Raw genomic sequence first — 16,262 nt, forward strand, 5'->3', positions numbered from 1 at the left:
AGTATAAACAACATCTTCTCTATTTGCCACTAGGGTCATTCCTAAGTTATCAACTCCTTCTTCAGTGGCTTGAGCATTAATAACTATTGCTCTTTCTTCGATAGTCAAATAATTGTCCCACCAACCACGAAGTTGGCCAGTAAAACCTGCAGCAATCATTCTGCAAATATTTCTATCTGTATTTTTCACACTTTTACAGATAGTTGCATACATAAGCATTCTATGTACAAGAATAGTCAATTGTCTATCAGTTAATCCATCAAGATTCCATTCGTAAATTTCGGGACCACTGTAAGATGTATTAGTCTGATTCCAATCACGTTCCTCTATTAAAACATCTTGAGGAGTTGGACGGTTGTAATAATAAGTTTGCATTCTGGGTTTATCAGCGTATCCGCTATCTGCAAACTTACTATTCTTTTTGGGGTAACTTCTGAGTTTATTAAACTCTGACAAAACATCCTTTTTATAGTCAAAAGTAGTATCTAATTTATCAGCAAAATCTTTTGATAAATCAATGGGTTTGATATTCAAACCGGATAACTTTTTATCAAGAAGTTCTTCTAAATCATTTAAAGATTTAAATTTAAAATCCTGAATCTCAGGAGGTCTTTGAATATGAGTAAAAACAATTTGAGGTTCTGATTTGCTTCCTGAAGTAGAGGCAATATCAGTTATTTTCTTGCTAGTACTCATTTCTTTTATCAAAACTGTTAAATCATCAAGTTTTTTATCAAGAAAACTAATCTGTTCTCCCAAAACTTTAATATATAAGCTCAAATAATTATTTTGAGAAATTAATTTATTAATTTATGCGATGCTAACTGCAGCAATATCTTCATCAATAAATTTTTGAAATGCAGTAAAAGTAATACCTGTATTATTAGGTAAAACAAAAGGTGCTTGAGGAGGGTAAATGACTTTAGTAATATTTCCACTCCCGTCTTTATAAGATCTTTCTAAAACTTTTATAAAATGTGATAAATATGTGGTTATAAATCAAGGAACAAAACACATAATTTGATTATGTAAAGCACAAGTTTCATAAAATTCTTGAGAAATATTGTTTAAATCTTCTTTACTATAAGTATCAAAAAATCAAGTTTTAAACCGGTTTCATTTTTCACTGAAAAATTCTTTTTGAATATAACCTCCAACTTGTGACCCTGGACTAAAATCAATTTGGTGTGAAATCATTTAAATATCATTTAGGTCAAAATCCATCTCGGACGCAGAAGGAATATCCTTATCAGAAATATTATCACTATCCTGAACAATATTTGTCTTGGGGTTAATTTTAACCCTTTCAACAGGTTTATCACCTACTTTAGTAGAAATTGTGTGTAGAGATGCAGCACGATTTCTAGCTGGTCCATAGACTGGTTCAACAGGAGAAATGTGTTGAATATCAGGTAACAGTCTACGACTAGTAAAGGAATGTCTGTTATAACTAGAACTAATAGTAGGCAACAGTCTATTATTAGAAAATGACTGTCTACTATAAGTGGAACTATTATCATCAAACTGAATGCAAATCCTACCATCCGGATTTTGAGTAATATGAGAATACTCAGTATTACTGACAACATTAGTTATCTGATTGGGGGATATAACCGAATCCAAAGTCCATGTAGTTGGAAAATTAATTTCTTCCCACTTAATAGGTCTCATCGTGGTGACCTTAGACTTTGCAAAATTCGTTTCCACTAATATGGTATGATCAGATGTATCATATAATTTACATCTTGGGTTTAACGTAGATAGCAATTTAAAATAAATCCTATACGATAAACATATAAGTTCAGAACCAGGCGCATAATTATAACCATGCGTTTTCACATTTAATGTTAATGCATCAAGTATATTAACATCAGATAGAGATAATTGCAGATTGGGTTGAGTATTAAAATATACTGGGCCGTAGGCAACAGTAGATTCAATAGAACCCATCAGAGACTGTCTAAAATTTAAATTTCTGGCATCTCTGAGAGCAGCCAAAAATATCTCTGGTAACCCTTTAAGGGTTAATGGCTTAAAAGCAATTTGAACCATACCAATATGCAGATAATTATATTAGTTTCTATAAACATCTACATCATGCTTGTTTAACAAACGAATAGTCTGTTCAGACGAATTTAAAGCTAAAGATTGCTCAGTTGTTTTAACAAGTTATTTAGAAGAGAGTTTAACAAACCATCCATAATCATAGATTGTTCTAATAGGGATTTTAGGAATAGTGCATTTGTTTAACAAATCAAGGTTTTGAGGTATATCTACCTCTGTTTTGAGGTATATCTACCTCTTCCAACCTAGTATTTTTCATGCTAGTTTCTCATAAATCCATATTTCAGAAACATATCTATGTCGAATATTTCATATCTATCTCATATATACCATGATATGGCTTTATCTCATAATAAAGCCAGTATGGCCTGCTGCGCCGTGCAGCCCAATCCCAATCAACTCGGCTCTACGACACATCTCAGTCATCAACCTCTCATGTCTCGAGGGCTCACAATCTCATACCACTCAGCCCAACAACTCCACATATGAAAAAAGCAATAATAACATGTGACGTAGCGATGAACGATGAACAAAGACTGAGATATGATATGCAAATGAAGAACATGACAGAGTGTATAATTACATTTAAATCATGTCACCACCCAAAACTCAACATGTCGTGATGGAGCCAATCACAGTACTAGGCAACCCGAAAACCACAAATAACCACGCATTTTTAAATTGAAAACAAGATAAAATAGGTTTAACAATAATAACTCTCATAAATAGTCGATAAGAAATACTGCGACTCACATACAACATTCTCAAAATCCGGATGTCACTGAGTACATGAGCATCGAAATGACAATACAGTCTAGACTTCAAATACAACTGTCTGGAAAGATAGAAAAGTGCTAAATAAAGGAAAAGAAGGAGAGTCGAGGTCTGCGGATACCAAAGAAGCTACCTCAAAAGTCTCCAAGCAGATGAAGCTCCAAACCTAGCAATTGCGGTGCCCAGAAGTACCTGGATCTGCATACGAAGTGCATAGTGTAGTATGAGTACAACTGACCCAATGTACTCAATAAGTAACAAGACTAACCTTGGGTTGAGAGCAGTGACGAGCTCAGATAGGTACAGTCCAACTCCAGATAATAACAGCAAATGCGCAGAGAAAGATCCAATAATCAATTTGTAGACAGTACAGAAATGTAGACATGCTTTCTAGTTTTTAACAGTTTGAGTGTCACGCCCCTACCTCGGGGAGCAAGCCTGTAGATACTTTCTATCCAACTCACCCATGGCCAAGAGAATACATGATTTCATTAATTAAACAATAGGAAGTTCATATATACAATACTAAATCGTCTCATTGGTTACATCATTTTAAAGTTCAAAAATACACACATTCTTATTATTCAAGTAAAACAAGAGATCAAAACACAACATAAACTGTTTGACTTTTCTAGCACCCATGTACAACCCACATAGTGTCTACGGAGCCTCTAAAATATACAAAAGGGTGTTATGATAGTGCCGGCAACAAGGCCGCGGCTATACCTCGAGACGTGATAATAATATGAACAAAAGATACAATACGTGACCCAGGGATGAAGTGGGGCTCACCAAGTCTGCTGGGAAGAGGATGTACCACTATCGCCGATCAACACTGCATGCTATAGAACCACCTGCATCCATTTAAAGATGCAACGTCCCCGGCAAAAGGGACGTTAGTACTGTCGAATAGTACTAGTATGTAAAACTAAGCACTATCTCAATAGAATGAATAATGATACAAGGGGGAATAATCAAGAATTCAATAAGAGCTTCAAATAACACTACTAGAAATTAGGCTTATGGCAACCCTTTCAAAACCGTAGCTATAGATACTGTAACCGTCCCTGTAGGGATAATGGGACGGTTTGGGACGCGTTCCAAGATTCAACGTTACAATAGGTCAACTGAAACGGTTAATTGTAATGGTTTCAAAACCGTCTCTGTATATGGCTATTGTAACGGTTATAAAACTGTTACCATTGATCAATCTATGGGAACGATTTTCTGTTATGTTGGGACGGTTATAAACCGTTGTGTTATAATTATACCAACAATTTTTTTAAGTCTATTGTGACGGTTTTCATGATATATATCAACGATTATGTTATGTATTGCAACAATTATAGGTATTGCAACATATTGCAACGATTAACAGAGGGCTACTATTATTGTTTGCTAGATCTATTAGAACGGTTATATTTTCTATTGCAACGATCCACTATTGTAATTTCTAATATTGATGGAAGCAAAATGAGGAATATTTTCCAATGCAATGAAAGTTTATACACCATAACTTATACAAGCCACAAAATAAGATTAAAATATCCAACTCGCATTATCCATATACAAAAACAAAATATGAATACATTGTTTGGTCAACAACTCAAAAGTCAAAGTAGATGAGTTTCAATTTGTATACAAAAAGTTCTAAACTAAAATATCCTTGAACATGATGATAGAAAGTCTAACAACTATCAACAACACTAAGTAAGGTCTTCATCACTGCTTTCAACCGCAACTGTTGCACCTACAAAATTCAATCAAAAATATTTTAAAAAAAAAATTTAAGATAATTGAATGACCAATCTGATAACTCAAAAATTTTCTAACTCTCTAAAATTTTAAAATTTTCGGCAGAGTTTCTTTTGTGGATACGACTATCCCAAAAATTTTAACTTGCTCAAAATAACATTATGCTATACACAACAATAATTTTCAACTCTCCCGTCTGTTACAATGATGTTTAACTTCTTTAACAACATACAACAAACCAGAATCAGCAACAGACAAACCATATTAAACAACTCTCCAGTCTGGTATTTTTTAAGCAACAATCGGCCATAACATCTTCGAACACTATTACATCACAGAACAACATCACAACTAAATTATTCAATCTTCTCAAGTAACAGTCACTCCAATCGCAACCTCATTTAAATAATTAAGTGCAGCACATGAAGTACCAACCTAAGACAGTAGATCTCACAAAAATTATTGAATAGTCAATGAGCTAATACCTAGAATGAGTTGGCCTTCTTTGTTGCTTCCAGTAGATGGATGACGGATTGGTTGCAAAGTTGTTTGTTGTGCAGATGAAGCTTCTCCCGATGAATTATCACCCAATGCCGCTAGAATAATGTTAGCATCAATATCAATTCTTGAACGCTGAAGTCGTGCAAGGACATCTGCAATAACTTCTTGACGGATAGTTCCCTTTTGTTCCTCAATTTTTTCCTCCATTCTTTTGTATCTTCTCCTTCGATTTTTGTATAGAATTTGAAGTATTTGAAGATGGTTCATAACATCCTACTTTCCCTCTCAAAGAAGTTCTTGCAACCCCCATCCATTGTTATGTAATTTCTATTTTTCTAGTTTCTTTCAACATTCATCTAGCTTTGTTATTGGCTTTGTTCTTGAGGATGTTACAGCTTGTAGCTATCCTGATAGACCATCTTTTGTTGTTAGAGGAATATTTTGGTTTGTCATTTTCAGAGTGTGGTAATCAGAATTATATGTTTAATAGACATTACTGGAGTTCTTTTTGCCTGACTAGTCCCCTAAGTATCTCACTCAAAGAAATTTTATCCTTAAAATATCATCAATCAAGGAAATTAATGTTCAAGATGATTTTATTCCCTAGCTGATAGTGTTATTTCTTGGTCGTAATCTAATGGAGACAATATCATGAGGGCACACTGCGAGTATTTCAAAGCAGTTATGATATTGTCATGATAGAGTATATGCTTTAATGTTTCTGTCAGCCAAATATTGTTGGTTAATGAAGAGAGCACATTTCTAATATTGACATCAATGGGCAGACGACTTCGACAACAGTAATCATGTCCTAGCTTCTCTGTTTCTATCTATGACATTCGAAATGGAATCGCCTTAATTGATCTTATTAGATGCTGCTAAACTCTTCGTCTCTTTGTTTACTAGGAGCAATAAAGCCCGTGCGCACATTGCAATTAAAAGTACTATTTAAAATAAAATAAAATTCTAATATTATACTATTTTAACTAGTGCTTTCATAGAACATATCGTGTAAAAAATATTAACTTTTAATCAATGTTCTCAAACATCAAGGGAAACTTCGCAAAATATTTAACTGCTTAGGTGTGCTTTGTCTATATTTGCTAATGAATAAATACTATTTAAAACATCCTTTATGTGTCAACTTTCTCTAGATTGAACACTACATATCATTTGACGATTCAATAATTTTAGCTAAATTTTTAGATAGAGTTATTATATTTAAATTTCGAGTATGATATTAAAGATAGATATAAATAATAGCACCCAAAGGTGTGGCCTAGTGGTCAATGAAGTGGGTGAGAACCATGAGGTCTGAGGTTCAAATTCCAACGGATGCAAACACTAAGTGATTTCTTCCCATCTATCCAAGCCTTGGTGGATAGAGTTACCTGGTACATGTTGCTGGTGGGAGGTTGCAGGTATCCCGTGGAATTAGTCGAGGTGCACGCAAGCTTGCCCGAACACCACGGTTATAAAAAAAAGATAGTTATAAATAATGAGTGAGTGTAAGATATATTTCGAGGAGATATTATTTTTATATTAAAATTAATAACTTACATTAATAACTTATATTTTGAGTACGATCAAAGTTGAAAGAAATCAATAATGACCCAATTCATCATTTTATTGCTAGGTAGTGAAACCATTTGGACATGATCATTCTAAAAAATCATTTGTGTAGCTCAGTTGCTTTAATATCACAACTCTATCAAAAGCTTTGACAAATAACACTGATTAGGAACTAATAGATGACTATATTTTTAAGTTTAGTAGTAAACATGTTGAATAAATAATTAAGCTCGAGTATACAAAAGTTGATACGATAAAGTATAGAAGAATACTAAATTAAGAATGAATCATCTTTTTCCCTTTTTATTAATTTTGCTCGATGTTATAATTAAGAACTAATGAGTGAAACAATAGTAAAGTATTAATAAGTCTTTCAATGGTTACCACCAGGTTCTAGACATTGTTTTTCATTTCAAACAAAGTTTAAGGATCTTTCTATTCTTGTTTCTGTTTAAGCTTAGCTTCAAAAATACGGAGCAAATGTTTGGTTTCACGTGGAGTAAAATCTCTACATACAACACAATTGAGGCTGACAATTTGGGCCTTAAAAATGCCTCAAATGTTTTCTTTATTTACTAAAATGTACGATGGCAATTGAAGTAATAAAATATAAAAGCAGGGACCAAGATATTTTCTATAAGGCAGACAGTCAGGAAATACAGCACAAATGGGATTGGGGCTGACAATATGGGCCCTGAGAATGACTAAGAAGTTTCAAATATTTACAAAACTTTGTGATGGCAACTGGGGTAATAATATACAAAAGGAGTGGCAAATATATTTTAGGTAAAGCAGGCATGTCGACGAAGACCACCCTGCTTCACCTAGTGCACTCGCACTTCTAATATAGTAGAAAAATAAAGAAAGAAACCTATTGTGATACTTTTCTCATTCTAGGTCATTTTTGTCCCAGCATTCTGCCTACATGCTATTATTTGCTGAAGTTTTCTGCAGAGTTTTTTGGTCCAAACTAGTGGTTTTCTTGCTTCAATCATGAGTATGGAGCAACTGCAATAATATCTCCACAATAGTACTCAATGACTAGAAATTTGACACTTCTGATGAAGCCAAGACATCTTCAATTTTGGCATTCTACAATATTTCCAAGTTATATCTGCTTTTAATCGTTTCTGCTTATAGCTTAATCGTCTTTTGATGTTGTACACCTTGTCCAATTATGATTGTATTTTGTTTAGTAGTTATAGGAAATTTCAGATTGCAAGGTCTTTGGCTAGTCTTTAAAAATAGCAACAGCGGCGAGCAGAGTGTATATGCAGTAGCAACAAAGTGAAAAACGAAAAGAAAAAAAACAGCAGCAGTGAAGCAGAGAAAGAAGGGAAAGACAACAGCAATGGCCAAGAAGAAGGAGAAAACATCTCCAGAAAGAAGAAAAAGAAGAAGAATTTTAAGAAGAAGTTCAAGAAGACGAAGAAGAACAAGTAAAAAGTCACATACCTGGAGTTTCTCAGAGTTCCAATACCTAAGGAGTTCCTTAAACTGAGAAGCTGGAACATCTTCAAGAATATGTTGCATTCGAGTTTCATTTCTGAAATACATAACAAGCTCAAAGCACAAGGTATATGATTTCTTTAGAATCACTATACCAGATCACTTTATTATAGTTAATTGTAGTACAGAAGGAACCATTCTGTCAAATTCCTTTATTGTATGTCTTATCACCAAACTTCTCTTTTCCCACAATTACTATATATCATACAATATATACTATATAATAATAATGTTGTGAAGATGATGATGGATATGAGTGTAGGAAAAAGCATCAGCAAGAAGATGAAAAAGGTGAAAAACTATGAAGGTGATCAATATGACTATGAATAAACAACAGAAAATTCTTACTCTAAAGAAGAGATCTACGAAGCGATTTGAAATAACATAATATCTCTTAATAAGTGGTTAATTAATATCATACTAAATGGATATCTTTTAGGTTTGAATTAATTTCATAATTAGTCAGTTTCCTTAATTGTAGGGATTTTACCATATTTTGAAAAAAAGTTAACTCTGCTGGGAATTTGTTAATATAATAAAGACTCTGCTATGTTTTTGCTAGTTTCCTAGTTCTAGATCCTACTATTGGAAAAGTGAAAAGGTGAATTGAGTAGAAATTTAAACTAGAAAGAGAGCTCATTACCTTAAATTGGAAACAAGTGAGTCCTAATAAATGGATTCCTAAATGGGGACTAAGTATGTCAAATCGTATATGATATTTAACGGGGTATATACAAATAACTTTAAAACATGACACTAAGGAAGTCAGTTTTACTTTCATCACTCATGAACAGATCCTATTTTGTCGCTATGACCAATGCAAATTCACACAATATATTACTTGTATGAAAAAATAAACCTCTATCTGATATGGCCCAAGCAGAAGAATCCCATGAAAAAATTGCTCCGCTAAATCAGCTGTTCAGAATCACAAAAATATTTTATTACTCACGGAAAGTCATTTTTCAATAAAATGAAACAGCTAACCCGCAAACAAGCAACATGCAAGCAAGTTGGAAGATTGTTGTCATTATCTTCTGTTGCAGATGCTACACTTCAACTTCTATGAATTCCCCATTATTTAATCAAAGATGTGATGCATGAGTTACTACAGATGTTTAACAATCAATTATGTATACGCAAGACCAATTCACCAAATTTAAGGTTCTATGAATGTTCTAAAAAGTGCAATCATATAATGCTTCGTCCATGGAACAACAAGACAAGAAGGATTATTTGTAACATGGCAGTTAGTCAGTGTTGGACAACAAACCACTTTGGACACCCAAAGCGTCTGTCCAACTTTTAGTGTCAGCCCACATTGTCTAGCTCATTGCCTGTAGTAATTATCAGGAAAGTGAATGATTTTTCATTTTTCATTCAAATTGAAGCCCCCACATTGTGAGGAAAGTTTATAATCCTATTATGTGGGAAAGAAGCAACAAACAAAAATAAATATGCAACACTAATTCTCAGAAACACTTTATTGAAAGTTAGTATTAGTAAGTTAGTATTAGTTTCATTAGGCAGTTGACATTAAGTGCAGGAGCAATATGAACCAACAGAGATGATATTTTATTATACTTGTATTGTAATTGTTCATTACCGAGTAAGAGGCCGTTTGGATTAGCTGATATGAATTAGCTGATAAGCATTAGGTGCTGAAAAGCACTTTTAAGTGCTAAAACTGATTTAATAAATAAGCAGTTACGTGTTTGGATACAAGTGCTGAAATTGATAATAAGTTGTTGCTGTATTTGATAAAAAAAAGTGCTGATAAGCTCTTTTTCTGTTATAATGACTTAAATAACCTTAGAAGTGTTTATACTTATAAGGGCGTAATTTATTCAAAATTTTAGATTCCAAATCGATCCAAATACAAAATATTCTATTTGTCATTTTATTTTAAATACAACTATGCTTAGATAAGATAATTTTTATGATAAATATTATTTATTTTATGATAAACATATAATCATAAGTTATAATAATTAATAAATTGATAAAAGTTTCTCAATAAAAAATAAACCTAAATAGGACAAAATATTTGAAGAGAAACAAACATTGTCTTTATCACCACAACATTTAGAAAGCAACACACCAAAAATTTGATATGTCCTCATTTATTACATACAGTTCAAAGATTAATACACAATCACATAGATATAAATATGCAAAGGAATAAAGAATTTACTTATCTTAAATAGTCAATGGACATTGCAGACTTGAAGAGCGGGGGTTAGGTTGAAATAGTACTTGAAGTAGTGAGTATCGATGTAATAGTTTTGTTCTAAAAAAGAATATTTTAATGATAAAATAGTAAAAATTTTGGTCAAACTTAAAGTGCTTCTAAGCTAAAAATTTATAAGCTGGGGTGACCATCTTACGGCTTTTGGCTTATTTTTGACTTATAAGCACTTGGCTTATAAGCACTTTTAACTTTACCAAACGCGTAGATAAGCCGAAAAGTGCTTATAAGCTAGTTTGACCAGCTTAGCCAAACACCCTCTAAGTCTCTTTCTTCAAAGAGTACAAAGCATCATTGTGAAGAAAGAAAATGTAGAATAAGACCCATTATTGATAACAAAATCCATACTAGAAAACGATTTCAACATGAAATTGATCTATTCTCAACAGCCCTTTCATCTATCAAAACCCACCAACTAAACCCCCAATTTTACAAACTAGAAACCACAAAATTTATCATATAATACAAACAAAGGACAGAGTAAATTAATGGGTTTATCAAAAATCTCACCAGAGAAAGAAAACAGAAGAAGTAGCGAAACAATTTTCCAGCGAAACAATAGCGAACATCAAACAACCATAGAAAATATCGAACATGGGTAAAATACCGACAACCTACATCTGAGATTCCCTTATATTAGCCAAAATGGTTGTCCTTCGTCGGAATGGATCTTCCTTCGCCGGAGCAGGCCGCACAGTTCGTCGATAGCGATTTTTTCTAGGTTTAAGACTTGAGAGACGAAAGGCTTTAGATGAGACAATAGAGAGACGAAATGCTTCACTTTTCTAACTTACAAAATAAATTAAAGAGTTAGTATTAAAATTTTGTGGGCTCATCTATTTTTTTTTTTCTTTTTTTAATAAATATGTAAGAGGGAAAGTAGGGAGGAAAAAATAAACGGTCACAATATATATTTTATTTTACCACACAGTTCCCATAAATAACCCTATTATATCACTTTTATAAACTGTTTTCATAGTTTTATTTATGGTGATGGTTACTATCCTATTGGAACGGTTTTGCTTCAGAAGTGTTCCAAAAGCCTTTTCACTCTATTGGGACGATTAAAACCGTTCCAAAACATAATCTGTTGCAACAGTTCTCTAACCGTTGCAAAATAACCGTTCCAATAGAATTAGTGTAATACTAAAACATCAAGTTAAGAATCACATAAATTTTCGAGTCAATTTCCATGTTATTAGGTTGGGTGATCTTTAATGCCGATATACCATAATTAAAAATACTTCTGTATTCTTACACGGAGTCCGATCACGACCCGACCGGCTAGGTCGTCTCATTTGAGACATAAACCATAACCACAAAGTCAATTATCATTCCCAGCACAGTCACCACCATGTATGCGATATGGCGTCCGATCACGGCCCGATCGGCTAGGCCATCTCACCCAAGACATCACCTTTTTCAGTCAATCATCTCACATCATACTTCTTTCATATCCTTTCAATTTATTGGCACTAGTGGCCATAATTATAAAGTCATTCTTGGCACTTGGCCGTATTTCATAATTTTAGTCCCCTTTTCCCACATTCAAATATCATTATCATTATCAACAACAATAAGGCTTTCCATTCAAGATATTAAATTCACATACGAGCAATTTGGGAATCTTAGGCACATAGAGGCTTTTCATACAAGTTGGCATAACAACCTTTATTTCGATCTTGACTTGAAGTCTTAACATTTCTAGCACATATTCTACATTTTGAACTCGGGTTTAAAAACCCCAAAAATGAAGCCCCGAGACAAGATCTGCGGTCGCAGAATGGATATGCGGTCCGCATATCGGCCGCACAATTTGGTGCCAAAAAATGGAAAACTTTGTCTGGGTCTGCGGTCGTTATGCGGCCCGCAAACATGTTCTGCGGTTGCATAATGCGCCACAGAACCTCCCTCCGCAAAAATCTCAAAGCTGGATATACGATCAGAGTGCGGCCCGCGAAATGGTCCAGAAAACTATGTCACTCTGCGGCCATTCTGCGGCCCGCAGAGTGATTATACAACCGCATAATGGGCCGCAGAAGTGATTAACCTCTACGCCTACCCCGGCATCACGAAATCCCGGTTTTTAGAAAAAAATTCATGGGGCCTTACATTGAGCATAACACGGATAAAATATGCCAAGTATGACTAATATGACGTATGTCACATCTCGATGTCTATATGTCAAGTATGCATGTCAACTGTAATGCAACACAGAGATAAAGTCATAAACTCATACTCTCGGAATATTCATCCTCACTCAGCATGCTCAATCACTCGGCAGTCCCAATCACTCAGCACTCTCAATCAGTCAACACTCTCAATCACTCAGCACCCTCAATCGCTCGGCACTCGCACTCATAGGTACTTGTGTTCACTACTGATATGTCGGACTCCGGAGGGGTGGATCCTGCCCAAGCGCTAATATAAGACAATTATGCCATGCTGCGGCGTGTAGCCCGATCCCATAAATATAACTCACAATCAGGCCCTCGGCGTCACTCAGTCATCAATCTCTCTAGTCTCTCGGGCTCACAAAACTCATGCCAATCAACCCAAAACAGTGATACATGATGTAACAATAATGATTACAGAGACTGAGATATGATATGCTAATAATGAATGCGACTGAGTACATAACTGTAATTTAAGCAAATAACTCAACAACAAAAATGACCTTTGTGGGTCCCAATAGTACCAGCATATAGCCTAAATATGATTTTTAACATGATTCACAGCCCAATTTTTCTAACACATGGAGAATACATGAATAATAAAAAGATTAGACAACTACACAGTTCCACAGAATTAACCGAGTCACAATTACTAAGGTGCACGCCCACACGCCCGTGACCTAGCATGTTTGTCAGCTCAACACCAATCACATAACACGTAGTTTAGGGATTCATACCTCAGTATCAAGTTTAGAAGTGTTATTTACCTCAAACTGTACAAATCACTACTCTAACACACCCTTGCCTTGCGAATCGGCCTCCGAACGACTCGAATCTAGCTATAAACAACTTAATACAATCAACACAAGCTATAGGAATCAATTCCATATGATAAAGCTAAGTTCTTTAACAAAAGTTAAAAAGTCAACCCCGGGCTCATGCTCGGAATTTGACAAAATTAACAAAATCCGAACACTCATTCAATAACGAGTCAAACCATACCAAAATTACACAATTCCGATCTCAACTCAACCTCCAAATCCTCAAATTATGGTCTATGAAGTTTCACCAAGTTTCCCCAATTTTTCCAACCCAAAACACTAATTAAATGTTAAAAATAATGACAGATTCATGTATAACAACCAAAACCGAGTTAGAATCACTTACCCCAATCAACTCCTTTAACATCCCTTCAAGAATCGCCCAAATCCAAGGTATCTAGCTCAAAATATGAGAAATGGGTTCAAACCCTCGATTTTGATATTTAACACTACTGCCCAGTGACTTCTCTCCGCGATCGCGGAAAGTCTCTCTCGATCGCGAAGAACAAAATATGCTACCCTCAAAATACTCTTCGTGAACGTGAACAAACCATCGCAAATGCGGTGATTAATTCCTCCAAAGGTACGCGATCACAGACACACTCAAGCAATCGCGTAGAGCAACGTGCCTGACTTCCCATGCCTCCTCTTCCTTCATCGTGAATGTTGCACCCATCACGTGTTCGTGTAGCACTAACTCTCCAAGCTTCGCGATCGCAGACCTATTCTCGCGAACGTGTAGAATAATTTCACCAGTCGCCCAAACAACACTTCGCGATTGCGGACTTCCACTTGCAATCGCATATAAGGAAACTAGCAACAGACATAACAACAGTCCAACAAGTCCAAAAGTGAGCCGAACATGATCCAAATCACAAACGAGGCCCCCGGGGCCCTATCCAAACATACCAACATATCCTAAAATATTATACGAACTCGCTCGATGCCTCAAATCACATAAAACAATACTAAAACCACGAATCGCATATCGATTCAAGCCTAATGAATTTATGAACTTCTAACTTCCAAAACTAATGCCGAAACATACCAAACCAACTCCGATTAACCTCAAAATTTTCACACAAGTCATAAATGACACAACAGACCTATTCTAACTTTCGGAACCAATATCTGAGCCAGGTAACCACAAAGTCAACTCTCGGTCAAACTTCTCAACTCTCCAAACTTCAGCTTTTCCAACTTTCGCCAATTCAAGTTAAAATCACCTACAGACCTCCAAATCAATATCCGGACACACTCCTAAGTCCAAAATCACCATATGGAGCTATCAGAAATATCAAAACTCTATTCCGAAGTCATTTACATATAAGTCAACATCCGGTTAACTCTTTCAACTTAGGCTTCCAACCATGGGACTATGTATCCCAATCCATTATGAAACATCCCCGGAACCAAACCAACCACCCCGGCAAGTCACATATCAACAATTGAGCATAGCATAAGAAATAAATGGGGGAACAGGACTACCATACTCAAAATGACCGATCGGGTAGTTACATTCTCCCCCTCTTAAACAAACGTTTGTGCTCGAACGGGTCTAGAGTCATACCTTGGGTCTCAAATAGGAATGAATATCTGCTCCGCATCTCCCGCTCAGTCTCCCAAGTGGCCTCCTTGACTGGCTGACCTCTCCATTGCACCTTCACGGAAGCTATATTCTTGACCTCAACTTTCAAACCTGTCGATCCAAAATGGCCACCGGCTCAACATCATAAGTCAAATCCCCATCTAACTAAATCGTGTTGAAGTCCAAAACATGAGTCAAATTACCGAAATACTTCTGGAGTATGGAAACATGAAATACTGGATGAACACTCGATAGACTAGGTGGTAATGCAAGGTTAGACGAACAAGAACCCTTACCCAAATCTCACCGGTTAGTAGACTAATAGGATAATAATTTAATAACTGAATAGGTACCCTAGTATACCTTTAAATATTAGGTGGCGACACTCTTTCATCAACAACGGGAAAACCACTAGTTGAATCTTGTTTTTGACTTGTGTAAAATAGTGTGCAACAACATGACGACTCTGATGTGGATTAACACTTAGGTTCTGACCTTAGCAGACTTAGACTAGATCTAGAATTTAAGAACATTTGTTTATATACTGCTTTAACTATACTTAATTTGCAAATATATGCTTACCTGCCTACTTGTTCATTATGTACTTATCTGCCTACTTTGATATATTACTGTTATCACACTATCTATTACCGCTTTATATACATTGTCATCATATTCTTTCCTATTGTATCCTGGCCATACACTATCAAACACAATGGCATATGAGGGTTGTCTTTTACACCCCTCCGAACCTTCGTTCAAAATTCTTTAGTCTCAAAGAACGGCTTTGTCAGGTCAACTGATATAACGTCTCGTAGTAATCAGTCCAACTCCAAGAATTAGGAAACACTCAGCTCTAATAAACATAGGTCATACTCCATAAACCTTAGGTGAGTCGGTCCTTTACATCGACACACAATTAGGAAAGCCACCTTAATGTTAACGGATCATGCACCCATCGACATGTCTTTTGTGGAACGACGAACCAACCCTGATGAGACGCAAAAGATCCGGAGCAAACACTTACTGAACCTCTTTCTTCACCTCTTCATAATGGAAATCAACCACAACATCCCCGAAATCAATATGGTCATGGGAGCACCACACAAGCTGAGAAAATGGTGGAAAAATATTTGTCGAGAACATGGAGATAAGATTAGAATGCAATTGGGAGCATTAACTGCTTTACTAAACATCCGGGCCGACAAAGTTCTTACTAGACTACTGATAGAATTCTGGGATCCAGCCAAAGTGGT

At 35.4% G+C, this 16,262-nt stretch overlaps 1 long non-coding RNA gene across 5 annotated transcripts; it reads right to left on the bottom strand.

Annotated features, from left to right (window-relative positions):
• Window positions 1–4,377: 4,377 nt before the first annotated feature.
• LOC107780791 (uncharacterized) lies at window positions 4,378–11,218 on the bottom strand. 5 transcript variants are annotated; one of them, XR_001646901.2, is made up of 4 exons: window positions 11,042–11,218; window positions 9,035–9,093; window positions 5,079–8,212; window positions 4,378–4,588 (listed from the first exon to the last, which is right to left on the bottom strand). It is a non-coding gene; the product is annotated as an uncharacterized LOC107780791 (long non-coding RNA). The 5 variants fall into 5 exon arrangements; XR_001646899.2 differs by having other exon boundaries at window positions 5,079–9,093; XR_001646898.2 differs by having other exon boundaries at window positions 5,079–9,093; window positions 10,934–11,218.
• Window positions 11,219–16,262: the final 5,044 nt, after the last annotated feature.

The sequence above is a fragment of the Nicotiana tabacum genome, chromosome 13, assembly GCF_000715075.1.
Source record: "Nicotiana tabacum cultivar K326 chromosome 13, ASM71507v2, whole genome shotgun sequence".
NCBI lineage: Eukaryota > Viridiplantae > Streptophyta > Magnoliopsida > Solanales > Solanaceae > Nicotiana > Nicotiana tabacum.